This window comes from Acinonyx jubatus, chromosome C2 (assembly GCF_027475565.1).
Source record: "Acinonyx jubatus isolate Ajub_Pintada_27869175 chromosome C2, VMU_Ajub_asm_v1.0, whole genome shotgun sequence".
In the NCBI taxonomy this organism is placed as follows: Eukaryota; Metazoa; Chordata; class Mammalia; order Carnivora; family Felidae; genus Acinonyx; species Acinonyx jubatus.
The window spans coordinates 142,961,142-142,982,503 of record NC_069384.1 but is presented as its reverse complement, the minus strand read 5'-3'; the positions used below and the strand labels follow the sequence as shown (position 1 = coordinate 142,982,503).

Sequence of the window (21,362 nt, the reverse complement as noted above, 5' to 3'; positions counted from 1 at the left end):
AGTGGGATTCCAATCAAATAGGAAGATTTGGGCTGCTTAAAGCTGTTGTTGTCTGCAGTTGTTCCTTCAACTTAGAATATGAGACGGCAAAGAAAATTAGCCTGAAACACAAGCACAGCCCACAAAAAAGACAATGGCTGAGAAGCACTGAAATGGTAGCCCTGCTGATCCCAGGCACCTGTTGGGATCCCAATTCCAGTGTCACAAGGAAAATAAGACATTTCTGCTTCTGCCGAACAGTGAGACATTCCCTTCCAGCTCAGACCTCAGTCAGGAAGACCGTCTTCCCACCAAAAGGAGATTATAACACTTATCACCAAAACACAAAGGGGCAGGCTGGTCTTGCAGAATGCAGGGTCTTTGGTTTAGGAATCCAAGCAGACAGGGTAATCCTTGTGTAAGAGGAAACTCATCAAGACATTTTTTTAGTGTTGAAAGGGAGTGTTCAAAGGGAAGCAAACCTGCTTCAGAAGATCATTGATTCCATCTTCAAAATTCAAATGAGTACCTTGTACATATACTATAGCATTCTTCATAATGACAAAACAGTGGCAAAAAAAAAAAAATCATGCCCATCAATGAGTATCGCATGCATAATATGTGGTGCAAAAAAAAAAAAACAGATGTATGTCTAATGACTCAGTGAATATGTCACAAAGTATGCAATTCATTCAGAAAATAAGTAAAATAACCTGATAGGTATCATTTCATGTATCACAGATATGATTGTATGTTTGCATGGACATAAAGAATGCTATAGAAGGACCCGTGTGATTTTCTTATCAATATTGGTTATGTCTGAGAGTTCTGACAGAATGATGTGTTGTGCTGAAAGAGATTACTAACATTCATTTGACATTTTGAATGGTTTCATTAGATGAAATGAGTAGGATTACCTTGCAAGAGAAAAATTTACCAGGTGTGGAGGAATTACATATATAGAAACTATATTTTGCGAAAATGGTAATAAGAACATTGACGCAAGAAAAAAGAAACAAAAGCACATAACAAACAGAAGAGAATCAGGGCAACTAGGAAAAATCAAGAGGCGTCCAAACCAAAAACACAGTTTGTTCCCTTAACCACAACTAGGTTACTGTTCTCATACATTCCTTGGTGAGAAAGGCTTTGAAGTCTTCATCAAAATCCTATCTTATATCATCATTACTTTAGACATATCTTTATGCCTCCTTAGTTAATTGTACAGGGAAGGTATATAGAGTCCTCTTTCCAAAGTAGGAATTTTGGCATTCTTGTCTGATCTTCAATGTGGTCTTTTCAAGTTTTGAGTGAAAAAAAATCCATGTCAGCATTGTTGTGGACCATTATGTGGCATGGATAGATGATGTATGGCTAATAGACTCAAGATCCCCTGAATAGTAAAGCGGACAAAGAAGGAGAAGGGCATAACACTCCATCCATCTCCTATCCCCTTGAGCTAAGTTCACCTCCTCATATGTCCAACTTTCTGCCAACCCAAGAGAGGAAGCCGCATACACAAGCTGATATTTTTGGCAACTGCTCAGGAATGGCCTCTCTTACTCCCTCCAAACCACCATCACTACCATTTAGTCCTGACCTACTTGCTTACTCTCATCCCCAAGTTCCAAATACTAGCTACCCAGACTGCCTTTGAAATCCACTCGGCCCCTCCCTGCATTGGCACATACTCGGATGCTCTTGCCAGCATCTTGGAATGCACGCTGTGGCAGTTTTCCTGTGCTTTTTTTTTTTTTTTTAATTCTTCTTCTCCCCCCTCCCTTCTTTCTTTCTTTCTTTCTTTCTTTCTTTCTTTCTTTCTTTCTTTCTTTCTTTCTTTCTTTCTTTCTTTCTTTCTTTCTTTCTTTCTTCCTTCCTTCCTTCCTTCCTTCCTTCCTTCCTTCCTTCCTTCCTTTCTTTCTCCTTCTTCTCCCCCCTCCCTTCTCCTTTCCTTTTTTCTTCTTTTCTTTTTCTATTGCGGTTTCTGGCTTAGCTCACCTCTGCTATCATAGTCTGTCCCATGAGCTAGAAATGTAAACCAACTCCAACCAACAGTCCTAGGGTGCCTAGCCTGGTGATCCACTTGTTTCGTGGGGTGGGGGTGAGGCAGGTGAGGCAGGGAGAGATTGCATCAATTTGTATATGTCAAGAAAGATGCTTTAACAAGACTTACTTCTGATACGCAAAATGCCTTTGACACAAAGCATCACTGAGGTAAAGAGCAACTCTGGTTTTCAGCAATGGACTAATTCACAAGACATAGATTAACACATTCTGAAAACCTTTCATTATGAACTCAGTCTGCACTGCATTATGCACTCAGTGGCACTCTATTGGCCACTGCAGGACACTCACAGATTAAGACCCCATGGCCCTAGTCCACAGGGGTTCAAGACTAATCCTGACACAGATATGAGGCGTACAGGTGTATTCAAAACGCCAAAAATAAATTTATGACCAAGCACAGAAGGAAGAAAGTCAAAACCTATTCCCATTCTACCTTGCAAAGAAATGAGGTGGGGGGAATCAAAAACTAAAAACGGTAAGAGGGACAGGAAGCTAAGTGAACAGGAAGGAGGATATAGAAGTTTAGCAGCTAAAGGCAAGGAGGCTAAGAAGGGAAATAAATTCATAGCTGAAAACCTGAGATAGGAGGAGGAAACTGAGCAGGAATGGGCAAGTGGGAAAGAAGCTGTGGTACAGAAAGAAAAGAATTAGTTCCCCAGGAGGGACAGCCTGGGAAAGGCAGGGAAACGTAGACAATTTGATGTGCAAGCAAGGTCACGTCAGACAGCCATCCTAAATGGAACAGGGATGGGAATGTGAGGCAAATGAACTTGGCAGAAAAGATGGCCTATGAGCAATAAGAATAGCTAATCTTTCTTGGACCTCGATTGCCCTAAACCCCTCAGTGACCGTGTTGAAACCCAGACTCTCTTTTCACCAGGACCCAGGATTCTAACATATGCATGTGCTGAGAGTATTGCACACACATTCTCAGTTCAACTCCTCTGTGGATCTCTGGGTCATTCATGGCCCACAAACAGCACTCCTGTCTGGTGAGTACTTTGCACTGTGTGGTCCTCATGCCAATACAAGTTTTCTGGTTTTACCATCTATGCTGTTTCTCCTCCTCTCAAAGCCAGATCCTTTCCACACTGAACAATGTATATTAGGAGCTTCACTCATGATTGTCTTTTCAAGTATGGATGGATGTCAGAGGAACATTTTATATACAGAAATGCCTAAATACGTGTTAAATTTTGACTCCAAAGACTTTCTGAAAAATACTCCTGTTTCCAATCAAAAACATTAATAAAGCTTTTATCCAGGTTCTGAGAACTAGTGATGGGAAGTCAGAACAAATAAAGCAAGTGCTTGGAGGTTACTGAATGCCTCAACATGCAAAACCCAAACAAAGCACTAAGTTTGCCCTCATAAGCATTGATTTTTTTTTCTACAAGACACCAAAAGCCTCAATATATGACTCTTCCATATCAAGTTCTATCTTCACATTACAGTTTTCCCTAACGATGGTTCTTTGATTTGTAAACTGTATTTTCCTTGCCAAAGAGTTCTTATTGTTTGCCTTTGGAAAGGAAAACATATGGTCAAATTCCAGAAATTTGAAACGTAGAATAAGATCTCAGCCTTTCTAATTTCTGTTTCTTCTTTTCTTTGTTTTCTCTTTCTTGGGGCCTCTCATAAATCACTAGTTAAATTAAAATCTCAGAACTGCCATTTTTTTTCCACCATACTATTGACAGCCTTATCACTGAAAGCTTTGAAGATCATTAGAAATCCCACAGTATAAACAATTATTAAGAAAATTAGAATCAATTGATCAATAAGATTTCTAAAAGATGCTATCAAAAATAACAGGAAAAAGAGGGTGGGTATCTAACTTGTATAATATATTATCAATATACCTCAGATCATGGGAAGATAGAGTTCTTTTGAAAGAAATGGAAATTATCAGTTACCTGTACTTCAGTGAGACTTGTCTCTTTTTTACTACCAACTAGCAGAAAAGAAAAAAAAGATATGGAAAGAACACATATATGTCACCTTGAGACCACTTTGCCTCTCCACATTCCCCCTGGTCATTCAGCCTCAGTGAAAAATCAGAACCATTGAAATAATCCTTAAAGTTTCCAGAAGTGTGTGAGTGTGTTATATGTGAGAGAGCTAAATCAAAACTGATTCCTGTTATCAAAACTGAATCTGCTAATGAAATTCAGTGAGATCTAGCCAGAGAGCTGGGAAGAAAAATTGAGTAATTAGGTAGAGAATCCAAACATCAGGTGATTATGAGAATTCTCCCTGGAAGATTGGGGAAGGGAATGAATTTTTAGGTACGAGTGTATGTGTGAAGTTAGAGAAAGAAAAAAAAGAATCCTTCTCAAGTTGGGAGAAAATGATCATGCCCTGGGCCTGGGATCCTGACTGTCTTGTATCACTGGGCCAAGAATGAATATGAAGGAAGCTATCACGTGAGGCTCAGGGCTGAAGTATCTTCAGTGTGCCCAACACCAGTGCACATAATGATAGATCTGGTTGGAGGGTGCATACATGTAGATACATATGTTCTGTAAAAAGTACATGGATTCCATAGGGCTAAGAGGGACCTCTGCACACCAAGAGAACAACTATGGACCCTGAGAAACAGGAGGAGGTGGAGGAGGAGGTGGAAGTTTTAATACACACAGCAAAACCATGACCCAATTTCCAGACAGAGGAATTTAGAAAGATTATGCCATAAAGTACATATTATGCCATTGATTTGCCTCCTGCCTGTACCCTTAAGCTGGAAGCCCAGGGAAACACCTGTTACATCCAAGCTCTATTTCTTTCCAATTGGTAAACAATTCCACCAATTGCACAATGAAAAAAATTATGTGAACCTGGCACCCAGATCTGGAACTCTCGGCTGTCCTTGCTGCCAAAGGTCAAACCAATGTGTCTACTTTTGACATATTTTAGCCAAAGAATGTTAATGACATTTTCCGATACACTGTGCTGTTCTACCACGTGTCCTGCCCCGGAAATTTGGGATTACTAAAATACAGAGATATCTTAAATGCCAAAAGGTCATGATAGGTAGAGACATGGCCAGCTTTTCAGGCTTTCTGACCACTGTAGGGACCCACAAAAACACTGACAAGATGAAAAAAATGCATCACCTCCAAACTGAAAAGAAAACTATGAAACCAAAGTAATAAACATTTGTTTACATATCAACAAAATACAAGTCACTGTCAACTCTATTCATGGTTCCACTTAGTCCTTTGATAATCTTTGTACTCAAGAAAATCTGTATGTTAGATGCATACTCCTGTATGCTAGATGCCAGCCACAATTTCGCAGGCGAGATAAATCTATTTACTTGCACTCGAGTTTGGGCAGCAAAATTATAAAAACTCTTTAACTATTTTATTGCAAAAAACAAAAGAAATCTATTTTGATGGGGAATATTAATGCCCTTTAATATGTCTGTTAAGTTTGTGAGATGGGGGCTTCTAGGACTGTCCAGAAAATATGAGAGTTTTAAAATGACCTTTCACCTTTCCCATTGTTAAAGGAAGCCACTAAACTTGGAGAGAAATTCTTCCATGGTCATTGACCTATCCCTTCTGATTTTTTTCCTTTATCTTTTTCCAGCCTATTAACGAAGTTAAACACGAAAACAAGAATAAGGCAGGAAGGGAAAACTCGCTATTGTTATGATGAAATCAAGTTGTCCTAACAGATAAATAAGGAAGTTTGAAGGCAGTGGTTAATCTTTTGGAATAAATTTTAAAAAGAACATCAGAATTTTATTATTTTCAGAATTCCTTGTCTTAAATTGAAACACAATATCTTAATTTCTAATGGTTCAAGTCTGAATTGTCACGGACAGCAACAGACAAGAGGCCTAGGGGCTGAAAGCCAAGACCAAGGATAATTCAGGAGCCGTCACAACCCTTCAAGAGACTAGCGCCAAGTTAAAAAACAAACAAACAAACAAACAAACAAAAAACTGTGTTTTTCTCATCTCCTGAGAAGAAAGTAAACATCACAGGTATATCGTATGGTTTTTTGTATGATACACTAGAAAACAATCTCTGAAATTTTATTCCAAGCGTTGTACACAATCCTTCAAATACTTCATCTACTCGAAATTACTTGGGAGTATAAAAGTATATTTGCTTGAGTGTTAAGTTAGCTTAGCATAAGCGATATTCAGGGTGCCACTGTCCAGTCTGTGTGAGTGGTAAGTTTTAAAAGGGGCAACTGAGAGTTTACAAGACACTGATAATAGTTTCAACTATGACTCACATACGTAAGAAAAGCCTTCAAGGTATCTTAACCAGTTCCAGAAACCCAGATAGTTAGCATTCTGTTTTCCATTTTCCTTTTCATTAAATCATCATCAATCAGCAATATGACTAAGATAAATAGACAGCAGTACATGAGATAAAAATAGAAAGACTTCTCAAAAATCCTCCTTAAATTCTATGCATGATCCATATTCAGCTTGAAAACTATCAACTAAGACTGAAATAACCAAAAGATCATATCTAGCATATAAAGTGTGATGTACAACCATTTCTTAACAGTACAAGATAATGATAGGAAAGCTAATTCTGGAACAAATTAAAAATCAGTACCCCAAACCATTACTACTGATATTTAGAATATAGTAAGATTTGTTTGTTTCTTCCATTGTGCCTTACTTTCCACACAACAGGACAGGACATTATAAGGGTTGCCTTGACTATATATGCATTCAAGTCTATTTTTTCTATTTGGTTATCACTCATAAAAACAAAATTCAAGGTTCTACAAACTTTCATGAATGCATCTAACAGGGACTTTTTTGAGAATAAGAAGGGTACCTGGCAAGAAAAAGAGGAAAGGATAACGGTCTTGCTTCTGTGTCCTGAAGATGTTATTCCTTTCCTCATATAATACCATACGCTATAGTTACTATAGTATTTATTTCCCATGCTTTAAAGGGTACTATTCAGAAATTCAGGGATTTGAAGGATTTACAAACTCCAGTCAAAATAGTGTTTCATCTATTGATTTGTCATTTCCACATTGACACTAGCTCCTGGTTTCATTCATAAAACTAGGGGTATCAGGACTTTAATGAGGCAATCCTACTGCCTTCATTACCCCAACTGGTTAGGCCAAACATATGCCTAACCATTCAGTTCTTATACAACCTGCAGAGAGGAAGTTAAATGAGGAAAAGTAAAGCATCACACTGTCACCATCAAGGCTTTGGACAAGCTCTAATTTTACCCAAAGGAGAAAACTTTAACCACCACAACAAAGACGGCAACAGCCATGATAAAATGATGCCTGTCATTCTGTCCCACCCCTGGGAATTGCTCTCCACCCACTCCCAGGTGATGGATGTGTTTCTCTGGGTGCACTGGGTTTAGATGTGGCAAAGGATGCAGACAGTTAAATTCGTCAAATCACCAAAGTCGGCAAAGCAGCATTTGATCTGCTCTGGAGAAAGCAATGGGGGGGCTGAACAAAAACTCACCAATGGCACAAAACCAAGGTCATCTCCCAGTACCACGAATGCATCAAAGCAGGCTCATTTATCTCAAAAGTGAGAGTCACAAATGCTAAGCCTGGAAGAGATCTTAGAGAACCTGACCTAGAAACCAACTCGTTGACACACAATTCAGAGAATTCCCTCCCTCCAAAAACAAAACAAAACCAGAATCCATGTCTTATCATTTATTATCCATATTCTTGAAATTTGTTACCCATTAGACATCGATGTTCTGAATTACAAAACTTTATCCGTATAGCTGATTCCACATGGTATATACTTCCTGACCAATAAATCTATATGAAAAAAAACCAAACATTTAAAATGTGAACAAATTCTCGGCCTATATATATCAACATGAAAAACAAAACCAAACAGAATCCAAGTTACCTCTCTCAACCCTTCTTTTTTTTTCCTTTTCCAAGTTGCTTTCTAGTGTCTGAAATCTGAAAAACGGGCACCCCTATACACTTTTTCAAGGACCTGAAAACAATGACTTACTAATAAATCTTTTATGAGTATTAGTATCCTATAGATTTACAACTCTAATAAACTCACGATTATCATTTTCATGAATAGTTTTTGTTTTTGTTTTTTTTCCAAAAACTCTGAAATAAAACATCCCAGAAAAAACAGACCCAAAAGTTGTGTCTCTTTGTGTAATTATGCTCTTTTTCACACAGGCCACAGAAGAGCAATATGCATCGAAAACCAAATATCCTATTTTCAAATATCTTAAAAAAGAATCACACTGTTATCTATTTTGCTCTTTCTAAGTTACTGGTCCTTGTTACCCATCCTCAGGGATAAACAGCCTGAAAATTTTCTTACAATAGTTCCACAGATTAAAGTAGCAAAAAACAAAACAAAACAAAAAAAAAACCCCCCAAAACAAACAAAAATAAAAACAAAAAAAAGCAGGAGAAAACCAGTTGAGGGTTTCAAAACAGAAACGAGAAATTTCGCTTTGGCTCTTTGAATGCGGTGCTCCTTGGGAGTCATGGTGCCCCTTCCAATGGCACTGGTTACAGACCCTTCAGTAAATATGGGTTTTCCAATTAAATGGCACTCTATATTTAAAAACTGGTATCATATGTCTGTCTCCATCTTCAGAAAGTGTATGTTTCAATCCTGTCCAAGGCAGTTCTAGCATTTTTCCCACTACTGCAAAGACCAGCATCGCGTATCCTCGACACAGGTATTACGACACACAAGTACACCGTTGCCCTTGTAGTTTCATCTGCTCTCTTGCTGTGCGAAAGCTATAGCATAAAAAAGTCTATTCTCACATGCTTTTGATATTACACGATTTAATCACATACAGCTGTGGCTTATGAGACTGTTACAAAACACAATTTTAATGTAGTACTCGAAGCCAATTTTGGATAAACATCAACCATTTACTCTGAATAAGAAGTCCGACACTAAAAAGATTTTCTCTTAAAGGAAAAGACTGGTTTTCTTAGAATTTGGCATGGGCATAATTGTGACGGAGCCCTCTCTCTGCCAAAAAGACTGATAATGTCAAAAAGGATTGTGCAAAAATCATATTAGTGCAAAAAATGAAGCTTTCCAGAATTCCTGGAGCCAGAAAGACCTGAGATGAACTTACATCCTCCTTCCCTTCTTTTGCCTCCCTCCTTGCAAATCACCCCTACCTCCAACCCTCTAATAGATTTAATTACTTCATAGAAATAATGTTGAGTTTTAATTCTATTATTGAGAGAAAGCAAGAGCAAACTGCATTACAAAGATACTGTTAGAACAAATTTACATGTTTCCTTTGAATTTGGCATGATTCTGAAGAAAACACATGAACTTTTTACATATTTCCTCCATCTAAGTAGGCACTCAACTTAGTGAAACAATGACTATATTATAGAAAAGACAAACCCAATGATAATAAAAATGGGGGGGAGTAAAGAAAACAAAACAACTAGAAAGGGAAAGTGACCCCCTATAACTATTTTTCTCTTACTTAAAACCAATTAAAATTGTATACATTCTAAAGAGAGACAAGATTTATCATAGTTTCATATTACCACCTTACCCCCTCCCCCTCCCTTGAAGCAAAAGAAATATTTGGAGTTGTACCTAAAAATTCTCTTGCTGGAAGATTTTTAGAAAACCAGTTTTGTATGTTTCAGGCTTTCAAAGGAAAACAGAACTTGGGAGTTTTCAAGGCTGTTTTAAAACTGGCAAGTTACCAACTCTGGCTATCAATGCAAATCTGAGGCAGGAAGTACTAAGGAAATTCTAAACTCATTCCCTCCCTCTGCAAGATTTTCTACATTTTCATGTGCAAGAAGTATGTGAAGGGGTTGTTCTGTTTTGCTTTTGAAGGATTTGTACGTTTACATCTTTGAGAATATCCTTTGCCCCTAGGAGCCTCTCTCTTCCTTCACCTCCTCCTTAGTCCTTTGTGTTTCAAGTGTTTGCTCTTTCTATGGCACAGTCAGTTGGGCTCTAGCTAGACTTTGAGAGATGGGCAGCTGTCCAGGCTGCAGATGGTTAGAAACTCAGCCTGAAATCGGTGTGCAGTTGATGAATTACTCCTTACACCTGACCCCAACTTCACACCATGCTCTGAATACAATCTGAGTACCACCAGCCAGAAAAACCCTATAGGGTCCCACAGTCTGAACCCATTTCTGTAAGATCTTCAGGGGGAGTGGACGGCCAAAGAAGGAAAAGCGGTGGGCTGATGGAAAAGCAGCGTGAGTAGAAACTGTGCCCTGGATTGATAGAAATGTCGTGACCTGGTCAGGGGAAGGAAACAGAAGGAAGGACAAGCTTGCTGTGGGTGCCTGGATGAAGTTTAAAGTTTTGGAAGGATGACCCAAGTTTTCGAAGCATCATTTATGAGAGAAATACCTATTTCTCAGCTGCAAAATATTAGTTCGCCGGGCTGTGACCATGTTTCACTCTTTTTACTTTTCCTAGTTTGACTAAGCTGTTTTGCCAAGAAACCGCCCCAAAGTACCTCAAATTCAGATTGAAATTCACCCTGGCTCTCACAATGCAAAAGCAACAGGTTAGTTACTTTGAATGGGCTAGAACAAAATTACTGAGAAATATTAGGTTACAACTCAGTCAAACATCATTATAGACATTATCATTAAGCTCATGAACCCTTTTTTGGTCCCCGTTCTCTAAAATCTGCTTATTATTCTGGGTGGCCTTCAAACAGCAAATTTGTTTTGATGAAGATTTTTTTTAATCCAGTTATGTCTCTTATATAAATATTACAACATGTCACCAAGATTTCTTCTTTACTGCTTAACCAAAACCAACGTTTCTTTTTGAAATTGGTTCTTTTGAGAGGAAAAGAAAAATGGCCAAAAGAAAATTGACAAATGACAACTTTGAACGTGAGGTCTTGGAGAGTAAGCATTCTGGAACAACACTGCTGCAAGGCATAGCTAGCCACCAGTCAGCCACTGGTTTTCATTTAACTTACAGGTACATTTTTCTCATCTATTGTTTTAAGCATTTAGAAAATTATTCAAAGGGAGAAAAGCATAAATGTCTTACTATTATTATTATATTTTATTTTTAAGCAACAAAGTTAATGGATTGGTTCTAATTTGATCGGAAATAAGAGGAGCAGAGAAGGCAGGGAAGCATCCCAAGTTTTTCTAAACCTTTAATTGCATTTGAGGAAACAGAAACATTTCCATTTATTTAAAAATCCTACTTTCATTTTGTTTTATCATAATAAAACAGCAGCTGTATCCAATACACACATTGAAGTAAAAGAAAAGGTTCAGTATTTTGCACTTTCTGAATGAATACAATAAATAGTGAACCTTTCAGTTCTGTAACGATCCCATAAAGATTTTCCAACCCAAAATAATGTCAGTAAACAGCTTTTGTTGATTAGCTGAAAACACCTGAATTTAGACAACAGCTTAAATTATGATGTCACCAGAACATGACTTTTATTGTCAACCACAGAATTCTATTTTTATCAACCATGAATATTCTTTATATACCAGCATCAGTTTAAACAGCTATGATTTCAAAAATGGATTATAACTATAACCCAAGGCTGGAAGGACAGTAGAATCTATGAATTCCACCTGGGCTTACCAAATAAACATGAGCAGCATGTATTTCCTTCAAAAGTATTATAGATTAAATTTTAAGATATAAGCATAAAACAAGCCAAAAAAATGATACTGAAATAACCTAGTTGTGTTCATGTTACACAGGGGCATGATGGTACTTTATTACATAGTGTTCATGCTGTCAGGAAGCCCCCACATTTGAAAATATGATTGACCCTTCTTCCCCTCCCCTGTGCGCCCACGTTTCAAACCAGGGCACGTTTTCACATCTTCAGCTTCCAGGAATGTTATTAATGTCTGTCATTTCAGAGCCACCGTAACAGCATTCGACAACTTCACAGCACTGTCGAAATTTTACAACATAATAATCAATATGAACTACCAGGATAGCCAAAGGAGCTGATCTTATATTCCCTACCACCCTGATCTGATTACCCAAATATCAGCTCAGGTCACCTAATGGATCTAGCTTCTTTAAAAATGTTCCAGAAGTTGATGGCTTTGACTAGCTTGAAAGTAACAAGATCCAGATGCCGCCTGTCTACACAACACTAAACTACACAGGACCCCAAAACAGATTGTTTTTAATTCCCTCTGTATTTTTTAGGCTCTCTTCTTTTCTGTCACTTCACTTTTCCTCTTTATCCCAATCTCTCTCTCTCCTTCTCTCCCTCCTTCTCTCTCTCTCTCTCAAACACACACACACACACACACACACTTCCCATCAGTGTAGCTCATCTAGCATCCTGTCCTTAATATAATACGCACATTATTTCCTGATGGTAATAAGTTAAAAGAAATCTCAAGCAGGAAAGCAATTATTTCATTATTCCATTCATTTTTATCTGAAGTTTCTTTTCTGAATATACTTCATAGAAAAAAAAAGACCCAAAAAGAAAGCATGAATTTTGAAACATTTGGAAAAATTTAGCCAAATGAGTAAAAGGGATGGAATGTCCGATATTTTTCATGGAACCCTTGAGTTTGTTGTTTTTGTTTCTTTGGGGGATGAGAAATGACTATAAATTTCCTTTTTTTTTTTTTTTTAACTTGTCCTTGCTTTGCCATTTCCTTAAGGAAGGCAGGCAGCATTCTCTACCCAATCCCCCAAAGAGTTAAATCTCAAGGCACTGGAGCAGGAGGGCTGGTCTATTTAAGCAGCAGCAGCACAAACTAAATGCTCACAAAGGCAAAAAGCAATGTGAGTCGACCTTGGAGGGGCAGGGCGAGTCATAGAGCGACTGAAAAAGAAAGGAAAAAAGCAACAATTTTTAATGTAATTCTGAAAGTCTGCTGCCTGGTCTGGTTTACAAATAGGCATTGTTTGATGAGACAGAATAAATAAGAGCTAACTACAGCATGAATTACCAAACACTAATCACATCATCGAGTCCTAGTGACAGCACAGATCACTCAGGCACGCCTTGTTCACTCTCGGCATATTTATTTATTAAGAAGACAGCGGAGTCTGGCTAATGCAATACAAAATAATATCATCCATATAGAAATATAACCCATGCGTTCAAAGTGGTAACTACACCAACATCCCCCCCACCCCAGTCAAGTCCAATTTAATTGACAAATTGGAGCAGTGATTTCACACCTGAGAGTCTTTCATGTCTGAAGTGCAGGATAAAGTTCACGGCTGGCACTGCCCACTGCTTCGTTACGTGGGCTTGCCACTGGCCCCGTAATGATCATTTGAGCACACACGTAAAGATTCAAGTATTTAACCAATTCACGTCCAATTATCATCAGTTACATTGCATCCCGTTTCAAGACCCAGGCCTCCTGATGGCAGCCAGCACAGAAAAACAGAGCTTCTAAAAGTAAAGAACACCTATGGTAAAGCTCCAAAATTCAGTCTCTAGCATCTTGCTCATCCTTGATATAAAATAAAATATGTAAGGCAAATAAAACACACACACACACAGACACACACACACAAAACACACCCAAACAAACTCTAAAGGACTTTAGTTAGCTGTACTATACCTTCCCACACCCTTCTTTCATTTTATACTCAGCGATTAAAAGTTTGAGTTGCCCCCACCCTGGTGTGTCCTATCCAGTGGGAAAAACCCTTTTAGAGCCACAAACAAAGAACAGCTCACCAGAAAAGCCCCTGAAATTGTATTCTTGTGCCTGATAATCACTGTTACGATCTCCTTTCTAACAACCCTGTCCATCTGCAAAGGACTTTACTACGGATATCAGGAACATTTTCATGTTGCCAAATAACAACAAAAGAACAGGAGCGAAACTATTATCTCTCCTAAAAGAGAAAGCCACAATCCCGGGCTTGCTTTCTTCTTATATTCTCCTCTGCCTCATTAACTCCCTTGGTATGTTACTAATTTCAAAGAAGCAGGAAGAGGTGATGGGGAAGGGGAGGTAAATAATAATTCACATGCCTATTTCCCATCCCAAGTGCAGAAGGATACCACACTGATTGCCAGACTGTGGGTCGAGCCATACCTTGGTTTGGAGATAGTGAGGATAGTAGTAAGTGTACTGGGGGTACATTTGTGGCTGATCCAGGCGTTTGCCCATGTAGCTGGAATCTTTATCTCCGAGGCAGGGAACTGGATGACAGGGTATAGTGCCCCAGGCCGAGCTTCCTCTTAAACCACTATTCCTGACAGTCTCGATGACTGATGAGGCTTCAGAAATCCCTCGTCTTCCACCACTCGCTAGTTCCAACACAGCAAGAATTTAAAAAAGAAACACACCAAAAAAAAAAAAAAAAAAAAAAGGAGGGGTATCGGTAGGAAAAAAGACCAACAGACACAGCCTCCCCAGATCTTGCCTTCCTTCCCCCAGCTGCCAGGGTCCACTTGGGATGAGGCAGTTTGTTCTCTACCAGGCTGTCTGTAGTGATGTCAATTGCCAGCGTTTGTAAAGAGAGAGAGAGAAAAAAAAAATCAAAGTCCTTTTAGCACAACTCCGAATCCTTGCAGATCAGCTTCCTGTCTCCTGTTTGTCTCTTTCCCCACCTTAAAGAAAAAGAAAAAAAAAAGAAAGAAAGAGAAAGAGAAAGAAAGAAGAAACAGAAAAAAGAAAAAAAAAAGAAAGAAAAAGAAAGGGAAAAAGAAAAAGGAAAAAAAAAAAAAAAAAACCTCGCACAGCTTAGTTGCTGCTGTCTCCCTCCCAGAGTGACATGGTGTTCGGGGCTTGTCCTGTCCTTTCATTCACTTCCCCTCCTTCCAGCCGGTGGGTGGAACCGAGAGAGCCTCTCCAGGGAGCAGCGTACGCAGTCCAGAAGGCTGCAGTATTTCCTCCAAGAAAAAAAAAAAAAAAAAAAAAAAAAAAGGCTGCTTCAACCCCTGCTGCAAGCAAAGTTCCGATTCCCTCTGCTGGCTATCTCGAATAGCAAAGCAATTTTTGCAGCCAGCTGGCTGCCGCTGGAACTGAACCCGGGGAACTGAAATGCAGGCGGTGGATTATTTCTTATCCTTCCCTTCATCTACCGCCCCCCCCCCACCCACAAGAGCTGCCTTCTTTTCTTTTTTTTCTTGCCAAGTTGCAAGGTATGCTACCCTGCTAAACAAAACACAGAAGACCATGGGAGGGAAGACGAAGGGAGAAAGGAAGAGAAAGAAAAAAATAATAATAAATAAAGGCAGAGGGACAACCCTTGCTGGTGAAAATGGAAACAGGGTGTCTCAGATGCTTTCAAAACCTGTTAACATATAAAGCCAGATGAATCTGAGACCCGGTTCAGAAACTCTTCTTGGAGGACATGGAGAATGAAAAGTAGCGAAGAAATTGTAGAGTCTACTCCGGGACTACTGTTCGATCACAGTGACCGGCTTACTAGAGCAGAAACGGTCACTCTCAGTCTTACATCCATTTTGTAAGCATCAAAAGAGGTATCCCACTAGGTTGACGGGTGTCTTTATAAATAAAATCACTGGTTTTCTCACTGTCTATCTCTTTATAATTATTTTGATTCATGAATGCATTAATCACTTTACTGATAACATCACACACACAAAAAAAAATCATACTTACTTGGCAGAGGTTTTCCCCACCAATAATAAGCAGTATTCTGACAGGTCTATCAGCTATTACATTAATAATACAAATTGTTTCAGAGAAAATATATTTCCTTTAAGGGTCTCTTTTCAAGGCAGACAAGGCTAAAATTAGACATGCCAGCTGTGTTTTGCTGTGAGTGCTCACACATGCCCAAAGCGTGGGCAGACCAATATTGAGAGCCTCTCTACTTTGTCAAACCAGCTCTGTTCTCCCCAGTCCAGAGTCGCCTTTTCAGATAAGAGGTTCCTGGTATAAATCCAGCTTCTTGGTGAAGAACAGAGAATTCTAGCCCAATGCACAATATGGTGTCCATCCGCATACAAGTCCCGCCACCCTTGAGGTCACTGGCTTCCACTCAGGGGTCTGGTTATTGGAAGCTGTGTGAGTACATGGACGTTCCTTGGAGAAAGATAAGGATGGTGGGCAGCTTTATGTTTGACTTTTGCCAATAACAACAACCAGAAAAAAAGGAGAGAGGGTGGGAAGGTATGTTAGGAGTCCTGATAGCACTATCATTGAGAGAATTAAATCAACTCCACCAACATTTAAATGTGTTATTCAGGCCTCACTCATCCCATCCAGAAAGTGGAAATACTGCCAACTTACCTGGCCGAAGGCTATAAACTAAATCAGATACGAAATCAAAATTACATTGACTTAAAAACCATTCAGGGACATCTCATTGCTCAGACAACAAAGCCCTGACTCCTTGGAATAGTTTTCAAGGCACTTGAAAACCCAACTTTATTCTCCAGACTTGGATAGTCAGCTCTGCCCCTCACAGTCATAGTGAACTGCTTTTGAACCAGAATGTGCTCTCTCAGGGCCTTCTGTTATCTGTTCTGCCCCAGGGTGGTCTTGCATCTCCATCCTTCAGCTCTCAGCATGCGTATCAGCCCTTCAGAGTAGCTTTACCTGAACCCTCACTTCCCTACTGCACCTTACATTTGCCCTAATAGAATGCTTAGCCTGGCAACTGCCTGTTAGTTGCATGTTTGTTTCTTCTATGATGCCCTTAAAGCCTCAGGAAAAGCAGGAAAGTACAAGGTCCCATCAATCTCATTCACCTTCATATTTCCAAAACCTGCCATGGAATCTAGCACAAAAAGGGTGCTCTGCAAATGTTTGAAAAATAAGATATCTTAAATACAATAAAAATTCTAACCCAACTCACACACTTCGTTCAGTACATTTCAGTAAATTTCTAGATGCAGGGGATAGAGTGATAACACAGATCAGAACAATGCCCAGCCCTCATAGAATATATATTCTAGTGAGGGAGATAAAGTGATAAGCAAGAAAACAGGCAATATAAATCAGGTAATATGCAGTACTGTTGAGAAATATAGAGCTGAGTAAAGAGAAACAGAGTCACAGGGATCCTTCCTTCCTTCCTTCCTTCCTTCCTTCCTTCCTTCCTTCCATCTGTCCTTCCTTCCTTTCTTCCTTTATAGGGATTCCTCTTTAAATGGAAAGTCAGGGGTCACATGGGTGGCCCAGTCAGTTGAGCGACCGACTTCAGCTCAGGTCATGATCTCACAACTTGTGGGTTTGGGCCCCATGTTGGGCTCTAGCTGACAGTTCAGGGCCTGGAGCCTGCTTCAGATTTTGTGCGTCCCTCTCTTTTTGCTCCTCCCCTGCCCTCTCTCTCTCTCTCTCTCTCTCTCTCAAAATAAACAAACATAATCATAAAAAAAATTTAAATAGGATAGTCAGGAAATGCTCACCAAGAAAGAGCTCTGAGGTTAAAGGAAGGGTGGGAACCACACCCTGGGTGTTGTGTACCAAGAGAGCCCTTTTTATGAGGGCCTGGGCTCCCACCCAAACTCCCTTGGTTCCAGTTCTGCCTCTGACAGAATCACTCTGCCTCCTTTTCTCATCCATTCAGTGTCACACCACACACTTCATACAGCTATCATGAGAATTCACCCAGATTAACATGCCATGCATTTGTAACACCTTGAAACATACTGGATCTGCTCAATAAATGTCAGCCTGCATCTGGAAGATCATTCCAGACAGAGATAACAGTAAGTACAGAAAGCCTGGCAGCAAGAACATGTCTTTAAAATGTGTAAGAAATGGCACAGAGGCTGAAATGGAGCAAGCAAGGAGTAAAGATTATCAAAGAAGACTGGAGAGATACCCTGGGCCAGATCATGTAAGTCTTAGTGGGCACTTGGTGAAGAAAGCTAAATTAGTTAATAGTACAGTCAGTACTCTATCCAAATATTCAGATTGTAGAGCTAGTCATCTTCAACTATAGAATGCTGTCCTCCGAATGACTTAATGAGGTTCCTCCAAATACTAAGACTTACAAGATCAGAATCCTCAATTGCTTCTGGCAATTTTACCACTATGAACAAAGGATATCAGTATTCTTTTATTAATAACTGGCCTACCTATGCCTTGGAGGGGAAGGATTGGTGACTTACTTACAAATGAAAGGCCAAATAAGTAACTCCTCAGCCCAAGCTATAGCTCACTTACTACATGTAAAGTTCCCAGCATGTGTTGATGATATCTGCAATTTCTACACAAATTGCCACTTTCCAAAATGCTATTGTATTTCATTAGATTATTTCTATGTCCTGGGCATCAACTATCATTAGTCTAAGCACATCCACTGAACATTTAAAGCTTTTCTTAAATAACGCAAAGACAGTTTACCACTTGTGAGAATTGTAAAACCTGTGTTTTATTTTTTTATTTTTTCCGTTAGAGACACCAGTAGCAATCGCAATTGGGGAAGCAAGATACTCATGTCAGAAATAGTTTTTATATCATGTCTGCTCTGTTGGAGCAGTAGTGCTTTCCATTTAAATGATCAAGTTAAGGTAGGAGGTAACTAATTTAAGGCACTCTCTAAATCAGAAGCCAGCTGTGTCCCATTTGCCAACTAACAAATTTTGTACAAATCCAAGAGCAGTAAACCACATCAAAGAGCCATGGACTCTTACAAATTCACATGATTCACAATACAGACTGGAGAGACACTCATTTAAGACAAGTTCTTGGTTAACAGGATAGAGACAACATCTCAGACATACAATCCGGAGTTAGAGAAATGATGGTCCTGGAATGAGGGTCAATTGGGTAGACATGGGAGACTCTCTTCTGGTTGCTCTGACCTATCCACTCAAAGAATAAATGGGTCCTCTCTTTGGCTGATCTATTTTTTAAATGACAAAGACTTAGTCAAAAGCAGGAAAAAAGAACAGTAGAGAGATAAGCAAATAATAATAATTATTATCATTATTATTATACTACCTTTGAAAGCTATATACTACCCTATCTACAAGACATTCATGAACTTGAATAAACTAAAACAAACAAAAGCACAACTTGGTATTTCTTGCTCTCTTTATTCAAATTTGGGAAATCCCTTTCCAACACAACAGATGCCAACAGCCTATTAAAGATAAAAGTAAGTTTAAAAAAAAAAAAAAGATAAGATGGTAGATTACAAACTCCGACAGAAGTGATACAATTATCTTTCTCCTATCAAATACTTATCCATTCTTTAAGAACATACTTGAAACAAACCAGAAGAAAGAGACGACTAGTGATTCAACCATTTGTGGTCCAAATCTGAACCATAATTAAATGTAAAATTTTAGTGGAGATAAAGACAATAAAAATTGGCCTTGGAAGAAAATTTCAAGCTTCAGGACAAAATTAAAATGGGTTATATTTCAGGACAATCCTGTAGAGAAGCAAGAATAATTCAAAACAATGAACATTATTTAAATCAACAGTTTTGCTTAAGCATCTACTATGTGCCTAAATAACCAAGAATACCAATATAAAAATTATCACCCTTGTCTTCAAGTAGATTTAGTATCTCAGTATCTACGAAAAATCAGCCAGTCAGAAATGACCTAAATGTTTTTCCTTATATCTGAATACCTATTTCTAACAATAGTTATCAAATAATATTAACTCGACCCAATTTTTTGAAGTACATTCTTTATTATAATTCTAAGCAATGAGAGATATACATGAAAACTCATGTCTATTTTGCTTTTATTATCTTTTTAAAAATACTTAACACTCCTCTCTCTCTTTACACATACTTTTCATAGCCCTTAATACTGCGGTAGTCACATAGGTTTCTCCTTTACCACTAGGATCACCGAGACTCACACTTCTCCACTTCATTGAAATTAGGCATGACCATGTGACCTGCTAAGGCCAATAAAATCGGAAGCAGAAGTGACATGTGTATGAACTTTTAACTGCTGCTGTTGGGTTCATCAGCCCACCCTTTCCTGATGGAAGCATGTGTTTATATGGAGGAAGCATCTTGGAAGGCTTAGAACAGTTGCCTTGAATGGTCACCTGGACCAGCCACTGACTTGTTATGAGCAAGAAATAAACCTTTGCTGGAATTATGCTAATGAGATTTGGTGACTTACCACAGCTTCACTTAGCCTACCCTTGGATTCTATATTTGTTGATTCCCTTCTTTGAGGATCCCCTCTACTAATATTTAAGGTCCCAAGGGCAAGGAATTTACCTGTCATGTTCACTGTTTTATCCCCAGCACCCAGAACAGGCTTTGGGACTTAATACACATTTCATAAATACTTGTTAGGTAAATGAAAAAAATTTCCATCTAAAATAATCTCATTTATCTGTCAGTGGTGAAAGTGCAATACTTTATGAAATAGAAGGGGAAATAAGACATACACTCAAAGGTAAAAAATGTGTTAAGTTTTCTGGAAAGAGAGCTGCTATAAACCTAACTGCTGAATGTTCAGAGGAGGGGAAGGGTTTTCTGCATGGAATACAAGGCGTGGGCAGTGGGTTAAGAAACACTACTTACGAAAAGAAGAAGGGCAAGGAGAAAAATGAGATAAAAGATAGATGGCCTACTCTATACTAGATGCTGTGCCAGAAGTTTATGAATGCCTCCTCAGTTAAAACTCACAAGTACCTGGAAAGTGGGTATAATTTTCCACACCTTATAGTTGAGCAAATTGAGAACGAAATGTTTTACCTATTCTATCCAAGTCATCCAATGATAATATGGTAAAGGAACGTCCCTAACCCAAGTCTGTATAAAGACCAAACCCAGCTTTTTCCCTCAGCATCATTTGATGGAGATCTGAAACATTTTATTCTGAAACTGGATAAGATAATCTTTGTGTTTACAACAGAAAACTCACAGTATATATAAAAGTCCTAAATAAGTCAGCGTGTCTTCATAGAAACAGATGGTGCAGAACAGAGAGAAAACTGGAAAGAGAGAGCATGGGCTTCTATGAAATAGCATAAACTCTATTTGGACCACAGACATGATGGTTAATTGTATGTGTCAACTTGGCTAGAATATAGTGCCCGGTTGTTTGGTCAAACACAAGTCTAGATATTGTGGTGAGGTATTTTTTCAATGTGGTTAACATTTAAATCAGTAGACTTTGGACCTCATCAAGATAAAAAGCTTCTGCACAGTGAAGGAGACAATCAAACAAAAAAACTAAAAAGAAACCAATGGAATGGGAGACAACATTTGCAAATGACATTTCAGATAAAGGGTCAGTATCCAAAATCTATAAAGACCTTACCAAACTCAACACCCAAAAAACAAATAATTCGGTGAAGAAATGGGCAGAAGACATGAATAGATAGTTTTCAAAAGAAGACATCCAGATGGCTAACAGACACATGAGAAGATGCTCAACATCGCTCTTCATCAGGGAAACACAAATCAA

The 21,362-nt window shown here is 38.8% G+C and overlaps 1 protein-coding gene and 1 long non-coding RNA gene across 10 annotated transcripts in view; both read right to left on the bottom strand.

Annotated features, from left to right (window-relative positions):
• The window catches only part of LOC128315371 (uncharacterized), a 90,329-nt gene extending 75,270 nt beyond the window's left edge, over window positions 1-15,059 (bottom strand). Inside the window, exon 1 of the long non-coding RNA XR_008298145.1 lies at window positions 14,083-15,059. This is a non-coding gene — a long non-coding RNA (uncharacterized LOC128315371). The remainder of the gene's footprint in view (window positions 1-14,082) is intronic.
• RBMS3 (RNA binding motif single stranded interacting protein 3) overlaps window positions 1-21,362 on the bottom strand; it is a 1,316,996-nt gene that overhangs the window by 691,863 nt on the left and 603,771 nt on the right. The window lies entirely within an intron of this gene.